At 40.9% G+C, this 23,067-nt stretch overlaps 1 long non-coding RNA gene and 1 pseudogene across 1 annotated transcript; both read right to left on the reverse strand.

Annotated features, from left to right (window-relative positions):
• Positions 1–12,747: 12,747 nt before the first annotated feature.
• On the reverse strand, positions 12,748–12,980 carry LOC140584034 (U2 spliceosomal RNA; annotated as a pseudogene).
• Positions 12,981–16,492: 3,512 nt separating this feature from the next.
• On the reverse strand, positions 16,493–18,879 carry LOC140584020 (uncharacterized). The gene is made up of 2 exons (XR_011986072.1): positions 17,718–18,879; positions 16,493–16,758 (listed from the first exon to the last, which is right to left on the reverse strand). It is a non-coding gene; the product is annotated as an uncharacterized lncRNA (long non-coding RNA).
• Between the last annotated feature and the right edge of the window lie 4,188 nt (positions 18,880–23,067).

A 23,067-nucleotide genomic window follows, 5' to 3' on the forward strand; every position in this document is an offset into this window, starting at 1 on the left:
ACAAGTTACCAGCATCCTCCTTGACAACTGTGCAGTCATGAGAGGAAAAAAGTCTGGCCTTGAAACTCAAGCAAGGAAGGCGAACCCATACCTCCTTGATGTATCTGGAGACACCGTGCACATGGTTTCCAATGCTGCCAAGGCCCTCATGAGTCCGTTCAGCACAGAAGTGGAAAATTTCTGCTCCGATGTCTATTATGATATTGAGAAGTCACCAAAACAGAAGGAGATTTTCTCAGACTTTCAGAGTCTGCTCCATCTTCCTTCCAAGAGCTTGATAAGACCTATTAGCAACAGATTTCTTCAGATGCTGGAGGTGTGCACCAGGCTGAATGAACTCATGGATGTACTGGTGGTGCATTATTACTATGTGCTGGATTGATTGATTGATTGATTCCCTTTATTGCTGTTGCAATTCACCATGTCACTAGTCACAAGTACCAGCGAAAAGCAGGCCATCAACCCGACCATACATACACAAACATTATAGGGGGGCAGACAGGTCAGGAAGACAGGGGACTGTAGGAAAACTCAGAGAAACAGATTACGTGAGGAGAGTGGAGGTGAATAAAAAAAACAGCCCCCAGACTGTACTCCAGTAGGAAGTACAACATAGGAACAGAAAAAAAACACCTCAGCAATAAGCACATAGTCACCACATCTCACAACACTAAAGTCGAGACTTGCAACAGGGTAGGGAAGGGAATCCAAATGAAGAACACAAATACAGGTAATGCTAATCATTTTGTAGTATAAATTAAGTATTTTTTAATGTGCTGTCTCTGCAGTTAACCATTTTTATTGTATTATATTGCATGTAGAGTGATGTGCTAGTTTAGAGTGTTGTTAGGTTTTATGTAGGAATAAGCAATGAAAATAGCCACAGTGGTGTGTGTGTGTGTGTTTGTGTGATACAGAAGGCTTCTTAATGAATTGCTGACGAGATATGCACTAACAGTTGAGGAAAAGACCAGAGTAGAAATTCTTCAACAAGAACAAGCCACAACATCCCGAATGGGAACACAAGCCAACCTTGACCGGAAGGCACGAATCTCTGTGCTCTTTACAGAGTTTGACCGATTCAAAGTCATGGTCGACATGTTCAGAGGTATCTTGTAGCAGGCTAACTTGTGTAGGCAAAAACTTTAGGCTAAATGTAATGAAAGTTAATAACAGTTGTTGTTTTTTACAAAGGGAACAGCCAGGTCTCTACTACAGCAATCATAACCAGCTTTAGAAGTTATGCAGAGTTATATAGAAGTGTTCAAATAAACAGCAGTTTATTGTTAAAAAAAAGTGAATAAAGTGAAATTATTTTTAATCAGTATGTTATTTCCATATTTCAAATGTAATGGAAAGATTAGACATTCAATTCCAAGGCAAAAAATGTAAAATACTTTATTAAGTGTGCATTTTTTTTTACAGGAAATGAAGAGAAGGAATATTTATCTTAAGAAAAAAATATAGCAGTGTTGTGAATTTTTTCTTTTCTCTTCAGCCACAAACATTCACATACACTTAAAACATTTTAAAGATTTAACTGATGATAACATCTGATTATGATCTGATTAACATCTGACAAAAACAATGATTATGCACCAAAATATTACTTCAGTAATTTAAAGTTAAGTTAAATCTTGAAAAATGTCTTAAGTTTATGTCAAGTGTTTGAAAAATCTCAACATTGCAATTTTTTTTTTTTTTTTTGGGAACAGATTCATATTCCATTTCCTTTGCTTCCAGTAAAAAAAACTGCAGACCTGGTCAAATTCGTTAATAATTTGATTTGGAGTAATTTTTCCATTACATCTGATATATGGAAATAAAAGCTATTAAAAGTATTTATACTTTATTCACTTTTTTAAAACGCACTGCTATTTATTTGAACTGTATGCAACTTGTCTTTAATTCTGTTTTCTTGTTGGGTTTTTTTTACGCATGTGAAAATGTCAAATAAAATTTTTTTTTTTTTAATGTTTGCAGGCATACTTTCAACATTTCAGGGATTTTTGAAAAAAATGCAACATGAAAAACCAATGGCGCGCTTGCTGCACGTGGAGATGGTGGCCCTAGTTCGAGAGCTCCTCAGCAAATTTATGAAGCTGGAAGCCATCCCACTGAGTGCAAAGGATATCATCAAGGTTGATGTCCGGAGTAAAGATTTGCAACTTTAAGACAAAAGGTTGTCTGTTGGAAGATACTGCTACTCTGCACTAAACAAGGCCCGTGTGGAGAGGCTGATATGGGTGAGAAACATTTACAACTCTCTCAGAGAAGGGTACATGAAGTCATCAGAGTTCCTTCTCAAAGACCTTCCTCTGGACAACAAGATAATCACCTCACTTTCTGCACTCACTCCCTCTCTGATTCAAGATGACTCCATCTGTGGGGCTTTTATCACATTAGGAGAGGCCTTGCCTAATGTGGTCGCACCAGAAGAGATTGGTCAGGTGGAGGAAGAGATACGGGCGTACCAAATAGAGGTGGACCTGGTAACGTGTGCCCAGAACTACATTGAAGAAGAAGGCCGAGTTCATGTAGATTGGTGGAGCAGAGTTGTATCCATGAAAAATCCAGAGAGAGGTGTGAGATTTCCCATTCTGGGTCAGCTGGTCAAAGCACTACTTAGCATTTTCACAGGCCCCCTGGTTGAGGGATCATTTAATCTCATGGGTGATATTCTTGAAGCAGACAGATGCTCCATGAATGTGGAAACTTATGAGAGCCTTGCAATTGTAAAATCCACGATTAAAGCAAGGGAGTGGACAGCATCGACAATGACAATAGACCAGCCATTAAGGTGGTCTTGCCTGTCATCGTATCAAACATATCAAAAACATCTGCAGAAAAAGAAAGAGGCACAACAGGCACAAAAGAAGAAAAGGGTGAATGAGGCAGCAAGGATTCGGCCATCACAGATGGCAAACAAACTCATACGGCAGGCCAGGAATATCGCTGGATCAGCCAAAGCCTCCTCTAGACGAGTCAAACACTCATCCTCGTCCACTGGACCATCCAGACCTTTTTCAACCTCCTCTGGACCAGCCAGACCCTCACCAACCTCCACTGGACCATCCAGACCCTCACCAACCTCCACTGGACCATCCAGACCTTTTTCAACCTCCTCTGGACCAGCCAGACCCTCAGCCTCCTCCTCTGGACCATTCAGACCATTTTCAACTTCCAATGGACCAGCCAAACTCTTTCTCTCTCCCTCTGGACCAGCCAAAGCCTCATCTTCATCCTCTGGACCAGCCAAAGCCTCATCTTCATCCTCAGGACCAGCCAAAGCATCATCTTCATCCTCTGGACCAGCCAAAGCCTCATCCTTATCTTCTGGACCAGACTCTTCTGGACTAGCCAAACTCTTTCTCCCTCCCTCTGGACCAGCCAAAGCCTCATCCTCATCATCTGGACCAGCCAAAGCCTCATCCTCCTCCACTGTACCAGCTCCATCTTCTGGTCCAAATGTCTTAAAAAGAAAGAGTTTGCAGGACTTTGCTTACAACCCAGAAAAAAAGAAAAAATAAGTGATAATGGCCTTGATTTCACTTCTAATCTTCAGTTTAGCAGTTCAGTTCTTTAGCACTTTGAGCACTTATTATTTATGCACTTTAAGCACTTGCTATTGTTTAGCAGTTTTTTTTGTACTTTATTTTTGTTATTATTGTCAATATTTGAAGTAAGTCCTTCAAATAAAAAAGTCCCCCCCAAAAAAAAGTTCAACTGTACTGAAAAATAACGTTGCTTATGAATGTTGGCAAGTAAAAAAGTATTTGTACTTTGTGATCAAGTGCCATTCTTGGCACATCACACAACGACGAAATGCGTCCTCTGCATTTTAACCCATATGTGATATATTAGCTATATTATTTAGCTTCATTCTTAAAATAATAATACTAATACCAATAATAATAATAACAAAACCAAATGTAGCCAGGTCTATAAAGCTACCATAAGGCTTTGAAGCTATTATAGAGCGTAATTTGTAAAGAGGGAGACATGAACCTTACAATAAGTTGTGTATACCAAAGTGGGCAGCTGTCTCTTTAAGACGCTCCTGAGTGCCAAAAGGTAGGGTGGGAGTTTTTTTTTTCCGGCGGGTTTTTCTAGACGGAGGAAGGCGGGTAAAGAGAGCGGAAAGAGGAGTGAACGGCAACTTAGGGAAATAAACGTATATATCTACATATATATATTTGTGTAGATGTCAACGTTTAGAGCACTGTTTATTTTTTTTGGCCTAAGCATACAATTGCAGCAATTAGTGGATAGAAAGATTTTGGTGCAAGTGCTCTCTTTTGGATATCCTGGTAGGTCAATTTACCTGTTTGAAAATATAGATATAGGGATCATTAGTGTGAAGGAAAAACAGTCAGGATATGAATGTGAACCTTTGCTGATTGTGTGGTTGATTATTTTCTTTACTAATGTATCATTTTTTGTAGTTGTATGTAAAATGCTAAAGCTACCTATAAGGCTACTTGCTAATTGATCGGAATACGTTGACTGTGATATGGTGTTATTCAGTTTAGCCACCCTGTTAGTACCATTGCAGGTTGAAATGTTTATAATGTGCATATATAAGTATATACATGTATATGTGTATATTAATGTTATTCAGGAAATCTGTGTATGGCCTAATGTGAATCTGAGATTGCGCTGTATGTTAATGGATGATGGAAAAAAATATAATTTTGTGTGATGTTTAAGTAAGACATCTAACTCTCTGTACTTTGTGTGCAGACTGTTTTTTTTGGATTTGATTCCGTTCCGAATTCAGTATTTTTTCGGCCAAGGAAGATCGCTTGTTTCACAGAGTCGCTCCCTCTGCGTTGAACTGCGCAATGTAACAAGTTTTTTGCAACTGGAGATTTTTTTCTTTCCCAGCGCTTTGTGAAGAAATCCTCAAGTGTTGCAACGGCATCCACCTCCCCAATGGACACGGGGATCTCCAGCATGCTGCTGTTGCAGCAGAGGCAGGGTCCGAGTGGGCGGCAGTTTGGAAAAAGATTGCAGCCCTCGAAGACAAGGTTCCGGTCCGAGATCTCCATGCTTGCTGGTGCCCTGACTGACCCATATATATCCCGGAGTAGTTCGGAGACCACTGGGACTCCTTTTGTAGTCCCCACTTCAGCTCCAAGCTGTTTCCCGCCCCCTCCTCCTCCTCCTCCTCCTCCACCGCCACCTCGTCCTCCTCCACCTGCTAGTATCCAGGGCCCCAAGCAGAGTCATCGTCAGGGAAGTGGCGCATGACCCACCAAAGGCCCCAACATGGTGGATGTCCTGGCGGAGCTGCCCCGCATTAAACTGCACCCGGTGCTGAGATCGCCAGGTGGGACGCCAGTGCCAAGGAGGGGCTGACACAGGGGACGCCCATGGCCTCAAGAGGACATTACTTCCATCTTATCAAAGGCTCTGGCGGGTGTGGGCGGCCTCCTCTCTTGGGCCGCGGGCCGGGTGGTGCTTGGCTCTGCTGCGCCGTGGTGGGGCCCTGGCGGGCAGTCCGGGGGATCTTGGGACACTGGGGGCCTTCTAGGCGGATTGGGGGGTTCGGTTTGGGTTGGGCGGGGGGGCTCGCCGCCCGTCCTCCCTCTGCGGGCCTCCCTGTACGGGGGTTGGCGCCCCTTTAGTCCCTCGCGGGCTGCTTCCTGGGTTGGGCGGGTGGTTATCTCCGGGGCACATGGCCGTGGGCCCTTGTGCTGGGGGGGCGGCAGGGTGGCCTCGGTTGCCTGGTTTCTCCTGCCTTCGCCTTCGGCCTTGTGGGGGGGTGGGGTGCTGTCGCTTCCCCCGACGGCATCATATGCCAGCACATCCAATGACAAATCAGTTCACACCTACACTTACACATACATATAAGAATGGTTGAGCGATCAGTATCATTATTATTGTTACTTTTTAGCGTGTGTTATAGACATAGGAATTGAAATATACATGTATAAGGGTAGGATCACGTGTGTGTATGCTACATATATATATATATATATATATATATATATATATATATAATACCTATTTGTCACATTATTAATTATAATTATTATTACTGATGTTATAATGTTTGTTGTTTGATGTCCTTGTAATGAGTGTTATTTTTCTTATGGTTGTTTGTATTCTGTATTCCCCTACACTTCATTTTCTCCGTCCCACCTACATTATTAGTTTTATTTTTCCTGTATACCTCTGTTTCCTTTTTTTTTTTTCTTTTCTCTCCCCATGGTGATTAATGTCTGTTCTCGTTACGATTGTTGTTTCTGTATCCCCCGTTTTTTTTTTTTTTTTTCCTTTCCTCCACAGGACGGGTGAGTTCGGAGCAGCCACACTCTTTGCTCTTGAATTTAGTGTAAAATAAAGTTGTCCTCCGAAGAGGGGGGGTGGTGGTGGGGAATTTAAAAAAGAAAGAAAAAAGGAAAGGGAAAAGAGAAAAAAAAATAAAAAAAATCAAAGGCTCTGAAAAAGAAGTTCAGACACCAGATCCACTCTGATGAGTAGGAGAAGCGGTCCTCTGAGCCCTTAAACTTTTTATACTTATATCATTTTTATACTTAAGACTTATATACTTTATATACTTAAACTTTATATACTTATACTTTATGTACTTATACACTCACCAAAGGATTATTAGGAACACCATACTAATACGGTGTTTGACCCCCTTTCGCCTTCAGAACTGCCTTAATTCTACGTGGCATTGATTCAACAAGGTGCCGAAAGCATTCTTTAGAAATGTTGGCCCATATTGATAGGATAGCATCTTGCAGTTGATGGAGATTTGTGGGATGCACATCCAGGGCACGAAGCTCCCGTTCCACCACATCCCAAAGATGCTCTATTGGGTTGAGATCTGGTGACTGTGGGGGCCATTTAAGTACAGTGAACTCATTGTCATGTTCAAGAAACCAATTTGAAATGATTCGAGCTTTGTGACATGGTGCATTATCCTGCTGGAAGTAGCCATCAGAGGATGGGTACATGGTGGTCATAAAGGGATGGACATGGTCAGAAACAATGCTCAGGTAGGCCGTGGCATTTAAACGATGCCCAATTGGCACTAAGGGGCCTAAAGTGTACCAAGAAAACATCCCCCACACCATTACACCACCACCACCAGCCGGCACAGTGGTAACAAGGCATGATGGATCCATGTTCTCATTCTGTTTACTCTACCATTTGAATGTCTCAACAGAAATCGAGACTCATCAGACCAGGCAACATTTTTCCAGTCTTCAACTGTCCAATTTTGGTGAGCTTGTGCAAATTGTAGCCTCTTTTCCTATTTGTAGTGGAGATGAGTGGTACCCAGTGGGGTCTTCTGCTGTTGTAGCCCATCCGCCTCAAGGTTGTGCGTGTTGTGGCTTCACAAATGCTTTGCTGCATACCTCGGTTGTAACGAGTGGTTATTTCAGTCAAAGTTGCTCTTCTATCAGCTTGAATCAGTCGGCCCATTCTCCTCTGACCTCTAGCATCAACAAGGCATTTTCGCCCACGGGACTGCCGCATACTGGATGTTTTTCCCTTTTCACACCATTCTTTGTAAACCCTAGAAATGGTTGTGCGTGAAAATCCCAGTAACTGAGCAGATTGTGAAATGAGCAGATTGTGAAATACTCAGACCGGCCCGTCTGGCACCAACAACCATGCCACGCTCAAAATTGATTAAATCACCTTTCTTTCCCATTCTGACATTCAGTTTGGAGTTCAGGAGATTGTCTTGACCAGGACCACACCCCTAAATGCATTGAAACAACTGCCATGTGATTGGTTGATTAGATAATTGCATTAATGAGAAATTGAACAGGTGTTCCTAATAATCCTTTAGGTGAGTGTATACTTTATATGCTTATATTTATATACTTATACTTTGTGTACTGATTATATATACTTATTAATAAATAATATATTTTTATCACTATTATTTTTAAAAGAGTTGCTGATTTTGTAATACTGCTGCAGCATTCTCCACATGCTAATCACTGCCCCACATCGAATTGGCACTTTGATCAGCCATGAATCACTTCACTACCCCCTGTTGAATGTTGCATCGTATGTTGTTAGATATCTCGTAGTAGTATTGCAGTATTTATTTAAATTGAAAATGCTTAAAACAGATCAATTTCTCACAAACACATCTATTCATGAGTGATTTAAACGGCAAGGATGAAAATGATTAGGATTAGCTCTTGCCAAAATAGGGCTTGTAAACTTTTGTGGTACTCAGAATTAACCCAAACAACTATGACTCTATAATCCTCTATAATCACTCTCACTCTGTCACACTTGAATCAAACTCCAGGTCTCGCATGTAATGAGCAAAATTTTCTTCTTTATTCAGCAATCCAGCATAGTGTTCCAACCACACTCGGGGACAATGCGCAATGCACCCCGCACCCAGAAATCAGCAGGTTAATATACTATAAGACGAATTCCCCTATATGGACTTCTAAGTCCTGATTGGTTACCAAACATCTGCAAACCAGGTTTCGAACATACAACAAACATAATACGCCACCTCTATTGGTCTACTTCAAGGATGTTCAGTTTCCAATCCTCGTTAGGCCTAGGCCTCCTATGAGTCCCACACATAATCCTGTCTATCCAGCCTAGGAAGGAGGGCAAAAACCCTAAACATTAGGGAAATTCCACTCCCAACCCAGCAAAAAGGTGCAACCCCCCCTTTGGTGTCCATGGCTGGCATGGCTCACAATGTTATCAGTAAGGGAAACCCCAACCCTATATTACCTAAATAAAGACTTCAGCGTAAACATATACAACCCTTATGGGTACATAACTTGCTTGTGTGTTCAAATGCTACCATACAACAAACTGCGTCTAGCATAGTATAGCAGCTACATTTCAAGGCTTCCTGCAGGTCCCCTTTCTCCCCCCGGCGATGTTCCCTTCAGCCCAGTTCTCCAAGATCTGTGGCCTGCAAAGCTGGTTCCGTGCAGGTGGCTGTGAGGCAAGGACACACGGCACCATCCCCAAAACAACAAAACCTGAGACACAAGAACAATCCCACAATGCCTCCCAACCCTGGCCTACCATCACTTTAAATTTCCCTTCCACACTTTGAAGTAATGTTAAACATATACTACATAATCCTGAAAAGGAGTGGTCACTAAAATTAAACAGCTCGCAGATCTTCACAATGCAAGAAATGCAAAGATGGAGAAAGCGAAGAACAGTTCACAGCCGGCTGGGCACATTGTCATCATCAAAGATTTTAAGCATGTTTATTTATATAGCACAATTCGGGCACAAGGCAATTCAAAGTGCTTTACAAAGACAAGGATACAATCAAATTAAAATGTCAAAATCACATTTCAAAGATAAGTAAAAGAAATAATAATGAAAATAAATAATTTTATTAATCAATTACAATGAACACATAATAATAAGAAAAAGCCAAAATAAATAAATAGCTAACTGAAAAGACGTCACATTTTAATGACAGAAAATGACTGGTGCTGCACTAGGAAACTCTGACCATGCAACAATTCATCTAATTCCAGCATACAGACAAAATCTGAAAACTGCTAAACCTGTTGTTACTAGAGTGAAACACTGAACATGTGGAGCAGTAGAGCAATTAAAATCATGCTTTGACTCGACAGACTGGAATGTTTTCAAAACTGCTACTAACAGCGTGGATGAATACACGGACACTGTAACATGGCACATAAGCTTCTGTGAGGACTCTCGCATTCCCAAAAAGTCTGTTGTCAGCTATAATAACGACGAACCATGGTTTACAACTGAACTCAGGCAGCTTCCTAAAACAAAAGATGAAGCTTACAGGAGTGGTGACAAAAACCTGTTCAAATTCTACTGCGGGTTTGAAAAGCCACATTCGCGCATCATACAGCCCTCACCTTTTCAATGGCCTTCTTCACACCTGGGTACCTTCACACCTCGCCCACACTATACCCAGCTCACCCCCCCCACGTCCAGCCACCTCCCCAGGAGAATCAACGACAGAGATGTAAACAAGATCTTCAGTAGCCAAAATACAAGGAAAGCTCCTGGTTCAGACTCTGTCTCCCCAGCCACTCTGAAGCACTGTGCAGATCAATAGTCACCTGTCTTCACAGATATTTTCAACCAGTCACTGAACCAGTCAGTGACTACAGACTGGTGGCTCTCACATCGGTGGTAATGAAGGCTTTTGAGAGACTTGTGCTGTCATACCTTAAAACCATCACAGACCTATCGCTTGACCGCAGGCTACAGTCTGCCTACAGAACCAACAGACCTGTGGACGATGCAGTTAACACTGGACTCCATTTCTTACTCCGACTTTTGGAGTGCCCTGAGACATATGTTAGGATTCTGTTTGTGGACTTTAGCTTTGCATTTAATACTATTCTATCGGAGCTAATGCGGACTGAACTCTCACAACTGTCCGTGCCTGATCCAAAATAACATGTTATAACCACGATGGCCCAGTTTTACGCTACAATCATTGAGTCCATCGTCACCTCCTCCATCACAGCCTGGTTTGGATCAGCCACTGAACGAGACAAGGCCAGACTGCAACACATCATCCACTCAGCAGAGCGAATAATCGGCAGTAACCTGCTTACCCTCCAGACACTTTACATCACCAGAACCAGGAAACGGGCATACAAAATCTTTGAGGACCCATCTCACCCTGCTCACCACATCTTTCAAGCCTTACCCTCCATGAGAAGACTCATGGCAATCAGAACCAAGACCACAAGACACGCCAAGAGCTTCTCCCCTCAGGTAGTCTCTCTCATTAACCAAACCAGTCTCTGAATGGACGTTCAATTAATCGTCAGCTGCAGTGAAATATCCACCAGCATAACCAGTGAACAACTGATAAACTTCCTCTATGATTATATTCTGCACTCTTGCACATTATGCACACATACTGCAAACTCTGTATACATATTGCACTCTTGCACATATAGTTGACTTGGCTGCTACTTAATAACGGCACCATTTAAGAGCCCTTTAAATTATTATACCATTTATATAGTTTATATTCATACTACAATGATTACTATGTACACACACATATATAAATATCATAATACCATCATTACTACCATTAATAAACTTAATTATCATATAATTATCATATTACCCAATTGCCAGTCTATTGTTTATTACCTTTCTGCATATGTCTTTGCTAAATGTGGGTAACTCTCGCCAGTGTGGGGAAGCAATAAAAAAGGCCAACAGAATGTTGGGTTATATCTCTAGGTGTGTGGAGTTTAAGTCAAGGGAGGTGATGATACACTTATATAATTCCTTGGTAAGACACCACCTAGAATACTGTGTGCAGGTTTGGTCACCATACCTCAAGAAGGACATTGCTGCCTTAGAAAAGGTGCAACGAAGAGCTACGAGAATGATTCCTGGTCTTAGAGGAATGTCTTATGAGGAGAGGTTAGCGGAACTGAATCTGTTTAGCCTTGAGCAAAGGAGACTAAGGGGGGATATGATTCAGGTCTATAAGATTCTAACGGGTCTGGATGCTCTTCAGCCAAATGACTATTTCAATATTAGTCTAAATACTAGAACTCGTGGCCATAAGTGGAAATTAGCGGGAGAAAAATTTGAGGAAGCACTTCTTTACACAGCGTGTAGTTAGAGTATGGAATAGTCTTCCTGCTAGTGTAGCGGAAGCTAAAACCCTGGGTTCCTTTAAATCAGAGCTAGATAAAATTTTAACAACTCTGAGCTATTAGTTAAGTTCTCCCCAAACGAGCTTGATGGGCCGAATGGCCTCCTCTCGTTTGTAAATTTCTTATGTTCTTATGTTCTTTGTAATGTCATGTAAAAGCACCACCAAGGCAAATTCCTTGTATGGAAACATATCTGGATTCCGATTCTACATCCTTCATCAGTACTAGAAAACTTCCATCCAGCGTTGCATTTCACTTTGACGCTGTCGCTTTTGAAACACTTTTCTGTGATCTAGCTCTTGTTTTGGTCGCCGACTATCATCCAACAAAAGGTTCATTTCAGCTCTCCTAATCTGACATAAACCACACTCACAAACACTTTTGGGTTACTGTGTCACCGGGAAGGGATGGACTCCAGTCGGGATGGGTTTCCAGCATTTCCTATCCTGGCTGTTCTCTTTAGGGACAAACACAGGAATGGAGTCTAGTGATCACACCGGAACTTGACTTACCTGAACGGAGATGTATGGAGCAGACTCTCATATGCGCAGGGATGCTCTGGAATGCAAGGTCTTTACGCCCCACCGCTGGAAGCTACGCCATCCGACGCCATTTCGTCAACTCTTCCACTTTTGCTCTTGTCTTTTCCAATCCAGAAAAGAGAAGAAACGTATACCGGTCCTGAAGACCGAAGAGAGACCCGAGTCGATATGGGGCTGCCGCTTAGCGGGTCGCCGTTAGCCGGGCCTCCGTGACGCCCCCGCGCAGAGTAGAATGCCCAGGGGCGTCGCAGCCACCGGCGTCCTCCCTGTCCTCCTGTCCTCTCAAAAAACAGCAATCATTTAAACAAACATGAGGGAAAATTCAAAAGGCAAAGATGAAGTCATGCCTTACCTCAGCACAGCTGCCCACCGCACAAACGACAGCGTGTCACCTTACTTTAAAAAAAAAGAAAAAAGGCGGGAAATTGGGGCCGCGCACGGACAGGGCCCCTCCCTCACACCACATGCGGCTAATTAGTTGGCCATCCAGAGGCACTCAGTCTATTAGTCACCCATTCAGTCAGTCAGTTCTGCCTTTCAACAACAGGGGGCAGTAGAGGTGCACCGTTCCCGGAAGCACTGCAATACCGGGTCGATGCCTGGAGCAGATGGGGCAAGCCCCACTTCCGGCTCCCTGTTCCAAAAATCCGTTTAATATGTGGTCCCCTCCATGGGGGACGTATCAAAATAACCTTTTCATACCAAAACAAAATGTAAATCAGCTCAAATACATGAATAATAAATATTATGCTTGTACTACTTACATTAACACATAATCACAATCTATAAGGCTGAAACATTCCCACACTATGCAAATCATGCCAACACAGTACAATAAGACTTTCAAAGATAATATTAAACAAACACCCACAGAGTGTTCCAAAGTGCATTTTGCAATGTCTATACTTTGAATGTCAAATTACAAACTTCACATAAATCTAAAGTACACTAAGATTAAGATGAGTTTGTTACCAAACCAAATATATAAGAAATAATTTATTTGCCAGGAATTAAGTTTATGATATTGAATGAAATGTGTGAGCATGCCCCAGTTAGTGAAAGTGTGTCCCCTACCCCAAGACTCCAGAGGGTTAAAAAGGAACACATCCGCAGACTTCCAAGCTCTGCACTAGGGCTGAACGATATTCTGTTTTGACATCGACATCGCGATGTGCGCGTGAGCGATGGTCACATCGCCGGAACATACGATGTGAAGGGTAGAAGCCCATTGTGTATTAAGAGAACGGTAGCACACAGTAAACACGAGTTTGTTGTATGGCTTGTTGCTGGGGTGACATGCACGTTCCGCGTGCCTGCACAGTGATTGGTTCGCTGTGTCGCTGCTCACCGCTCACAGCCAACATTCACTGCTAAAAATGCGCGACGAAGAGGATCCGCCGCAAAAAAATGATTTCGTACCAAAAAGAAAGTCGAAATCATCTATTTGGGACTATTTCGGCTACAAAAAGGAGGATGTTGACCAAAAAGAGGTACTTTGCATGGAGTGTCATAAAGTTGTGGCCACAAAACATGGAAACACCACCAATTTGTCTGATCACTTAAAACGGCACCACAAAGCTCTTTACAACGAATACAAAGCCAAATCTGGATGTCAACCAAAACAAACAAATGTTTGTGATGCCTTTGCCAGTGTGACACCTTACCAGAAAGGCTCTCAATGACAGAAAGAAATAACAGACGCAATAACGTTTCATATCGCTAAAGATATGTTGCCATTAAATACCGTCGCCAAAGAGGGATTTAAGAAAATGATCCGAACGCTTGACAGGCGGTATGTTATACCATCCCGCACATATTTTTCCCAAGTTGCGATAAAAGAGCTGTATGAAAAATGCAAATCTAAGATTGAAGCAGAACTGTCGCACGTGGAATACTATGCAACTACAACAGACTTGTGGTCCAGCAGGACAACGGAGCCCTACATGAGTCTGACGGTCCATTTCATCGCAGAGGACTTCGAGCTAAAAAGTCGCTGTTTGCAGACGGCATTTTTCCCGGAAAGTCATACAGCCGAGAATGTCGCAGAGGCCCTGAGAGAAGCGGTGTCCGCTTGGGGCTTAGATGAGACACGTCAAGTCTGTATAACAACAGATAATGCAGCGAACATGGTGAAAGCTGCCGATCTGAACAAGTGGACCAGGCTACAGTGCTTCGGCCACAGACTGCATCTTGCAGTTGGTGAGTAATGACCATGATCTTTATCCAAAATAAAAATACATTTTTACTCAGCTGTTTTACTTAATAACCTGTCCTGAACCTGACAAAACTTGTAAAATGAATTTGTTGCATGTGTGTACGTAGAGCTTTAAAACGTAAGAAAAAATAGACACTAAACATTTAATTTTAAACAAAAAATAGTTTTATGAGCACATTTGAGGAGCTCTTTTCCAAAATGCGATAACTCCATTTCAATAGTTTTCAGGGAAATTAATTGTTTTACCTAGACCCACACATTTTGTGAATATTCAATTTATCCTGTTAAAATGTTTTTTGCTTAGTCTGAACATGTTGAATAATGATTATTAAATCAAACAACTATATTGTTGTTGAAAAATTCAAAGTAAATTTTTTTTCTTTTCAAAACGCTATAAATCCATCCATTTTTCCCAAAAATTGATGGTTGTCTTTTTTTAAAAGTCTTTTGTCTTTTATTTTTCATGTTCGCAGTTATTAATAAACAATTAAAATGTCTCATTGCAATATTTTACATATTCCTAATCATTACTTTTGCTGGTTCTTTGTCACAGCTTTTAGGGGCCGTGTACATGAACGCGTCCTGCATCAGCACCGAAAACTTAGAGAGAGAGAGAGAGAGAGAGAGAGAGAGAGAGAGAGAGAATAAGATTTTTTTACTTATTTTGAGGAATTATAGCCTAATGAACAAACATCTGTTAGGAGCGCAGCCACGTTGGATTGCGAGAACGTTCACTAGGCTAAAATTAAGTTCGGTGCTTATTGGGGTTTGGAAAGAAACTGCATCTTGCAGTACATTTTAAACAAGGAAATTATTATTGGCGTTTATCGCGTTTTGGAAAAGAGCTCTTCATTTATTGTTTGAAATAAAACAGTGTGCTTCAATAATTAAAGTTCGCAATGTTTTGTTTGTTTTCTCCGCTTAGAAAATGCAGTGAAAAAGGATGGCCGCAATGATCGTGCTACAGGAGTCTGCAAGAAGCTGGTGAGCCACTTCTCTCACAGCTGGAAGGCCAGCGATGCCCTGGCAAAAGTCCAGAAGGAACTCAATCTACCATCACATTGTCTCATCTCAGAATGCCAAACAAGATGGGGTTCCAGACAGATGATGATCAGCAGGATATTAGAGCAGCAGCAGGCTTTAACTCAGGTCCTGTCTGCAGACAAGAAGCTGCGGCATCTAATTCCAACCTGGCAAGATATAGATGTGCTGGAGTCTGTAAGCAAGTCACTGGGCCCAATGCTGGATTTCACTGATGCACTTTCAGGCGATGAATACGTCAGTGTCTCCTTTGTAAAGCCAGTTCTTCAGCTCTTCAACACTTCACTACTGGAAATGCGAGAGGAAGACACAGACCTGACCAAGAACATAAAGATGAAGATGCTGGACTACCTCAATGAGAAATACGAAGATGATGATACTCAGAAGCTGCTAGATATGGCATATTTTTTGGACCCCCGGTTCAAGATAGACTTCATCAGTGCAGACAAGAAGACCCAAGTTAAGGCCAGAGTGGTATCACAGATGATGGAATGCCAGGAGAAATCAAGCTGCAGCACTGACGTGGAGCCCAACGTTACCAGTGCACCCCAGGCAAAGAAAGCAAAGAAGTCACTGGGAAGCTTCTTTAAACAGAGAGAAACTGAAGCAAAGGGTGATTCCTCTCTGACCCTAAAGGATGCTTTGGAAGCAGAGCTAAACACTTACCTGCTAACACCTCCAATAGACAAAGAGGAGGATCCACTTGCATGGTGGAAAGTACACAAACTAAGCTTTCCTCATCTCGCCAGACTTGCCCGCAAAAACCTGTGTATTCCTGCGACAAGCTCGCCGTCAGAGAGACTTTTCAGTACTAGTGGCAACATCGTCACTTGCCAACGAACCTGTCTCAAGCCTGCAAAGGTTGATAGTAGAGGTCGACCGATATGGGTTTTTCAATAGCCGATGCCGATGACGATATTTAGGAGTCAGGGTCAGCCGATGGCCGATATATGCTGCCGATATTTTTTGGCCGAAAATTGGACGTTTTCCCCTCTATTTGCATGATAAAATATCACATTAATAATAACAAACGATACACAAAATTTCTCAACTTAGCATTTACTGAATACTGACTTGTGTAAATTTAAATATAAACTTAAATAACAAAAACACAATACAACTTATAAACAACTTAAACTTATAAACAATAAAGATAGCAGCATCAGAATCTCTTTAGCAGCAAACTCATTCTTCAGCTCCCAAGCTCACCAGTCTGCTGCAGATATTGCACCTGGCTTTTCCTGGTGTTGGCTTTGTGAAATGCTGCCATACAGGATTAGATTTTTGTTCAGCCATCAGACAGCAATTACTAAAACAGAAGAATAAATGCAAGGTTAGAATTTTTATTATAGTACCTTCATCTTCAATTCATTCTACAATTCCAGTATTCCATGCACATTAAAACAATTACACTCTAATACATTTTGAAGAAAAAAAAAACACTAAGTGCATCATGGTATGATGAGTAGTGTACACTAACATGTTGTTTCTGTTGTTAGCAGACAGATAGCTTAAAGCCAAATTCACAATCAGAATCTAGTGATCCCGGAAAATAAAATAAAATAACTGTCGTATTGCACAGCCTTGTATGCAAGGACAACATAAGCCCCTAGTGATTGTGACGTTGTCTACGTATAAGCCCGTATAAAGGACAGACATGTTTAATGAGGAAACTAACTGCGCAAAGTCATGCACTTTTTATCTAGACGTCTGACAAATTGTTTGAATCTCCGGTCTCAAATGAAAAAAAGTTGCACAGAAGGACCATTGTCAGCATCAGCTCAAGTAAATGGTAACCAGGCTTTCGAACAAACACTTTTCTCCGCCATGCATTGTTCTTAGCAGCTCTGTATTTCCCGAGGACGGCGCTGTCTGTGATCAGGGCAGAGTAACGCAACTCTCACACACGCTGCAGTATCTGAGAGCTGCCTGCTCCGCCCCACACACTCACAGAGTGAAATTAACTCTCCGACACAAGAAAAAAAACATAACTGATAACATCGGGCTGATATGGTAATAATTAAAATGTTAACAACTAAAATGATTTTTAACGATTAAAAAACGTCTGTGAGCCCACCAATAAGCGCACAAAACGAACTCTATTAGAATCAATGATCCTTAATGTTACCTGTAAGCTACAGTTGGTTGAAGGCTCATTATCATTACCCCAGTTCCCAATAGCGTAATTCGCGTTTTCTTTTAAAGCAACATTTCATAGCAAACTACTTAAATAAACAGGTCATTGAAAGATCAGAATTTAAGCCTTACCGTTTTATCCCAGGACTCTTCCAAAAACTTCTGGCTGTGGCCCTGCACAAGGCAGCATGGGTCACGTGTTCCACAGCAACAATATTAATAACACTGGGCTGCCCGCAGACGTGCCTGTCTGAAAATCGGCGTAGTGCACTCGGATATCGGCCGATGCGGATACATTAAAAATGCTAAATATCGGCCCGATATATCGGTCGACCTCTAGTTGATAGACTTGTATTCTTAGCTAAAAACCTTGAGTTAGCAAAGCAAATAAAAAAATATATATTTAAGTTATGTTATGAACCAATCAGGGGGGTTGGTGTTGCAAAGCTGCTGTTTAAATGTGTTCAGCTTTTCTGTTTACAGGAATATGTTCTCTAATCTGTTTAGAAGATTTAATACAAAATATATAAAAATTTTATTTCATTTAGTTTATTTCATATATTTAGCCATGATTATGATGACCAACACCAACACTGTTTTACTTTGGCACTTTGGCTAAGAAAAGTTGACTTAAAAGATTGTGAACCAAAATGCTTATAAGTTGTTTTATAAAAAATATATTTATTTTAAGTTATATTGTTGTAAATCAATCAGGGGGGTTGGTGTAAAGCTGCTGTTTTATTTAAAAATGTGTTCTGCTTTTGTGTTTACAGAAATGTTCGAATTTTGGAATAAAATATTAAGTAACCTTTTTGTCACTTGTAATGAAGCTTGCTTATTAGTGAAATTATTAATATGTAATTATTGGTAATTATTGACTTTAGCCTGGATTGATGGCTCTCAATATCGCAATATATATCGTTTGGAAAAAAATATCGCAATGTAATTTTTTTCCAATATCGTGCAGCCCTACTCTGCACAAGGGTCGGGCTAAAACGGCATCATACACCTTCCCAAAACACATAAAATCAGTAAGCTTGGGAATGAAATAGGTTAATCGCACAATAAACAGCACAACAGATCAAATAAAATGCTAATAAATGTTAATAATGTTAATATTGATGAATAAGTGCTACAGTGATCAACCAAAACAGTGCTCAATAAAATCTTTACGTGCCATTAAATAAAATCCATACCAAATAAAACACACACACAGAAAAACAAAGCACACTTACCTAAAACCCGAAGTGTCCTCTGTGTGCTTCAGGAAAGTGCATCACGTGAACCCTGTAGGATGGAGTGTCACCACCTAGACGTACCGGGGCAGCTTTCGCCTAGGATCAAGGCAGTTGGATGGATGTCAACTTACCTCTGGGGGTAGGTCGTTTAGATAGATGGCTGCTTCCTTCTGGGGGCTGGGGGTTTGGGTGAATGTCAGCTTACTTCTGTGATCAGGGTCTTTGGGTGGAAGTGAGCTTACCTCTGGGGTCAGGGGGTTGAGTTGAAAGCAGCTTGCCTCTGGGGTTGGAACATTTGGGTGGATGTGATCTTACATGAGGGGCCTGCATTTTTGGGTGGACAGCAGTTTGCCTCTGAGATCGTCTGCAGCCGCCCCCCAACTTTCACAGCCAGGACCCCCTCCCTTCCCTAAGGTAGAATAATTCAGACATCCCAACCTGCAAAAACTCAGTTCAGTGAGGTGCCCCCAACCGCCCGACAAGGAGTGAGATGTAACTCCAACAAACTTGATTTCACAGTTTAATTTCTTCATTAATTTCCTCTAGTCAGCGCACTAAATTACGAAGGTCAATATTATGTATTATTTTGACAATAATATAAGTAGATTATTTTACCATTTATGCAAATTCCTTAATTATATTCCATTGCTACGTTACAAAAGTCTTCAAGGAGTCTTTCATGACAGCATTGGCAACTAACCAAGTGTCTAACTAGTGTAGACCTGAATAATACAGCACATGAAATGACACTTGTTAAACTCACCTCAACATGCATTTTACAGTCGTTTAAACCGTCATGAGCAATGCTGAAATCACTGTTGCTAACAGTACAGCACGCAACACTGTCATTATTTTCATCCTTATTAAACATGGATACACTTTCTGAAGTGAAATGCGTTTTATACTTCCGTTTTTTGGGGCACTCTCCGTCTGTCATGATGCTCCACTGAACCGATAACTTCGGTCCTCGAGAAGTTAAATAGAAGCCCGCCCACATTGAAATCTGATTGGCTTATTTTGCTAAGTAAACCAATCAGGATGCTGTCTGTCTAGCACGGGCTACAGTCACACACGCAGGGATCAACACATATATGCAGGTTCTCTCTTTCTCTCTCTCTCTCGCTCATTCCGTCGTACGCGCGCGTCTCTCCAGTGCGCGATGCACACACTACTGTCTCGCATGCATGCTCTTGTTTACTTCCTCTTCTTTCCGGGATATTTTATTCAATTTGCGGGTATCAGGGAGTCGCTGTCAATATATGGGAGACTCCCGGAACTTCCGGGAGAGTCGGGATGTCTGGATAACTGCTTATTTGTACTATAATGATAGCTGTTAATTTTCAGGGAGCTATGATGATATTCGAAATTGTGCAGGGTTATATAAGTACTGTGAAGCTGTCGTTATCCAGTTAAATGTTTAAAAATATGTATTATTTTATCATATTTTATGTATACTTTAAGCTTATTCACAGGTCTCTCCTGCATTCATCTTACCGTCCGTCCATGCCTACTTCAATGTAAAATCAGACAGATTGCTTAACTTGCAGCTGTCCAATTACGCGTACATATTTTATTGCTGCAGATAATTAAGGTAGGTAATACAACGCTGAAGGTTAGATGTATAGTACGATTACATATGTACAACATGTGGTCATTTCAGTCAGACAAACGTTTAAAATGGAAAACCAGCTTTCCGTTTTTACCGGCAATTTCCATAGCACGTCTGAGTCGAAGTACTACACTGCCATCTATTGGACAAGTCAGGTTACTGAATCGTGAAATGTGTCTGTACTAAAATGGATAATATCTTCAGTCATGTTTTCTTTTAGGACCACTACAAGAGGATTATCAGTATGAAGGTTTATCAATAAAAATAATTTATTAAACTAAATATTACAGGGCTCTCCCTGAAAATAAGACACTCTTAGCTTCCAAAGGCAAGGACACATTCTAGTGATTTTCCAGGAGACTGGACCTAACTAACCTGGGGCCTTATTAAAAAAAACAATCAATCAATTCATGTTGAAGCTCACAAGGTGTGGAGAACAAGAAACACAAGTAAGGGAGAAAGGCAAGGTGCAAAGCATACACAAGCAGTGTAACGACATATCAGTTACAATGTATGATTAAAAATACATCATTTCTCACAGTATGAATAGTGGTCCGTTGCTCCTACTATAGCCTCACGCCTCCAGGGTCATGGGTTCAATCTGCACCCCTGCTGTAATAAACAGTGACATTTTTACAGTAACATACTGTTTAAAATAGTACAATACTGTAGAAAAAATGCTTTCTGGGCAATATTTATGAGAACCTTGTCGATAAAATACTGTAATGTACTGTAATTCTGTACATGAACTGGAAAAAAATAAACTGTAGAATTTACTCAGATTGAATGATGTAACAATTTGCACTCACTTTTTTGGGTTGACTTTATACCCAATTCTAAGAAACATTTTAAATAAATAAAGCTATAGTCTACCCACTGTCACAGTACTATCCTATAAGATTTACTCAAATCAATATTTCAATATTAATATTAATTAATTTTAATATTAACATTAATTAATATTTCAAATCAATATTTGTACTCACTCGTTTGGGTAAATTGGGATATTACTTTTTATGAGTAAAGTAAACCCAAGTTTAGCAAATAACATACCTAATGTATTTAAAGGGCCCTTTTCAGCATTCAACGCAAAGTGATACCAGGTTTGAAACAAGGGTCTTTGCCAGCATGGCCTGATACAGTTTTCTGTCCCTTTGGGAGTAAAGGTCTTTGCTCAAGAGCTCATTAATATGGCTATTCTGCCAAGACTGGGCTTTTCTGCAGCTGTGGTATATTTCACCCACCGTCATGAAGGAAACTCTCCCAAATACTGATCTTGCAAGATGTTCTCTGTTGAGATAAAAAAAAAATGGAATAGCTGTGATTGCTCATGTAATGCTTTTTTGGGGTGATGTATTTGTTAATGTAAGGCCATTTTGATTACCCACACTTGGCCTTGTAGCCTTATATTTGCAGAAAAGAGCCTGAGCTGTATGTATATGTATATTTGCATAGCATGACATGGTACTGCCTTTGATTTAGTAGATTTTTAATTCACTGTTATGATGTTGAATAGGACAAGTGCATAAATCCCCAAATATATTGGCTACCACAGCTAAAACGGATCTTGGTGGGGTGTGTTGGTTCGTGCTCTATGGAGTGATCTTGGGTGGGTGGCTAAGATTGGATGTACATAGAATAAAAAACCTCAATGTCTTCTAACATCCCCACCATAAGAAAACACATTAAGTCCTGCTCATACTAATTCTGGTATCTAAACCATCAGCTTTCCAGGACTCTTTGGCAATTATACATCTCAAAACACACAAAGCCAACTGATACAGAGCAATCAGTTTAAACAACCAAAGGAATCCTGAAGTAAAACAAGCAATGATATGTGGTGGAGACTAATATCTGTGGCATTCCATTCTCAACTGCAGTGGGATTCTAAATATTATGTAAACATGGATATCCAAAAAGTAAACCTAATTAAAATCGAAATATTAAATGAGCAGAATGATTAAATTTGTTGTTCTATCCCAATGTAGGAATTATTAGCTCAAATAAATTTTAATATTCTCCACCAATATGTTTGAATTAATTAAAGTTTAATGAATTATTATTTAATGCTGATTATTAATCAATTGTTATGCCGAATGGTCGGCTCCTCCAAACTCAATTGCGGCATCCCTGTGAGTCTGTTAATGTGAGACTTAAATGGGATTCACTAATTACCAGTATCGCTTAGTAACCTGGGTTAGAAGGCTCGTCCAGCGAGCTGCATCACCAGGTAATGTACACGATTGGTAGCGAAGCTTCCCTCACGGCCAATGAGAGAGAGTCTCGCGATGTTTCAGGCGAGTTTGAGGTTCAGAGCGTGTAGCAAGATCACACAGAGGCAGGAACTTAGTGTGAGTACTCAATGACGGAGGCTGAAGTTGTGTAAAAGACATGCATTTATTCCTAACTAACACTACAACTAACATAAGACAGACATTACACCTAACACAAACAACAAACACGAAATAACAGAATAAAACAAACGATGTAATTATAAAAATGCAATGACCGGATTTAAATGAGTAACCTTAAATGGGAAATACTGTTCTGCAAAGCAAGCATAGTTTGTGGAAACACGACCCTAAAGTCTTATAGCAGGTTAAACAGAACAGCTTAAGTTGTTAGAATGAAAGGA

Source organism: Paramormyrops kingsleyae, unplaced genomic scaffold (genome assembly GCF_048594095.1).
Source record: "Paramormyrops kingsleyae isolate MSU_618 unplaced genomic scaffold, PKINGS_0.4 ups29, whole genome shotgun sequence".
Lineage (NCBI taxonomy): Eukaryota > Metazoa > Chordata > Actinopteri > Osteoglossiformes > Mormyridae > Paramormyrops > Paramormyrops kingsleyae.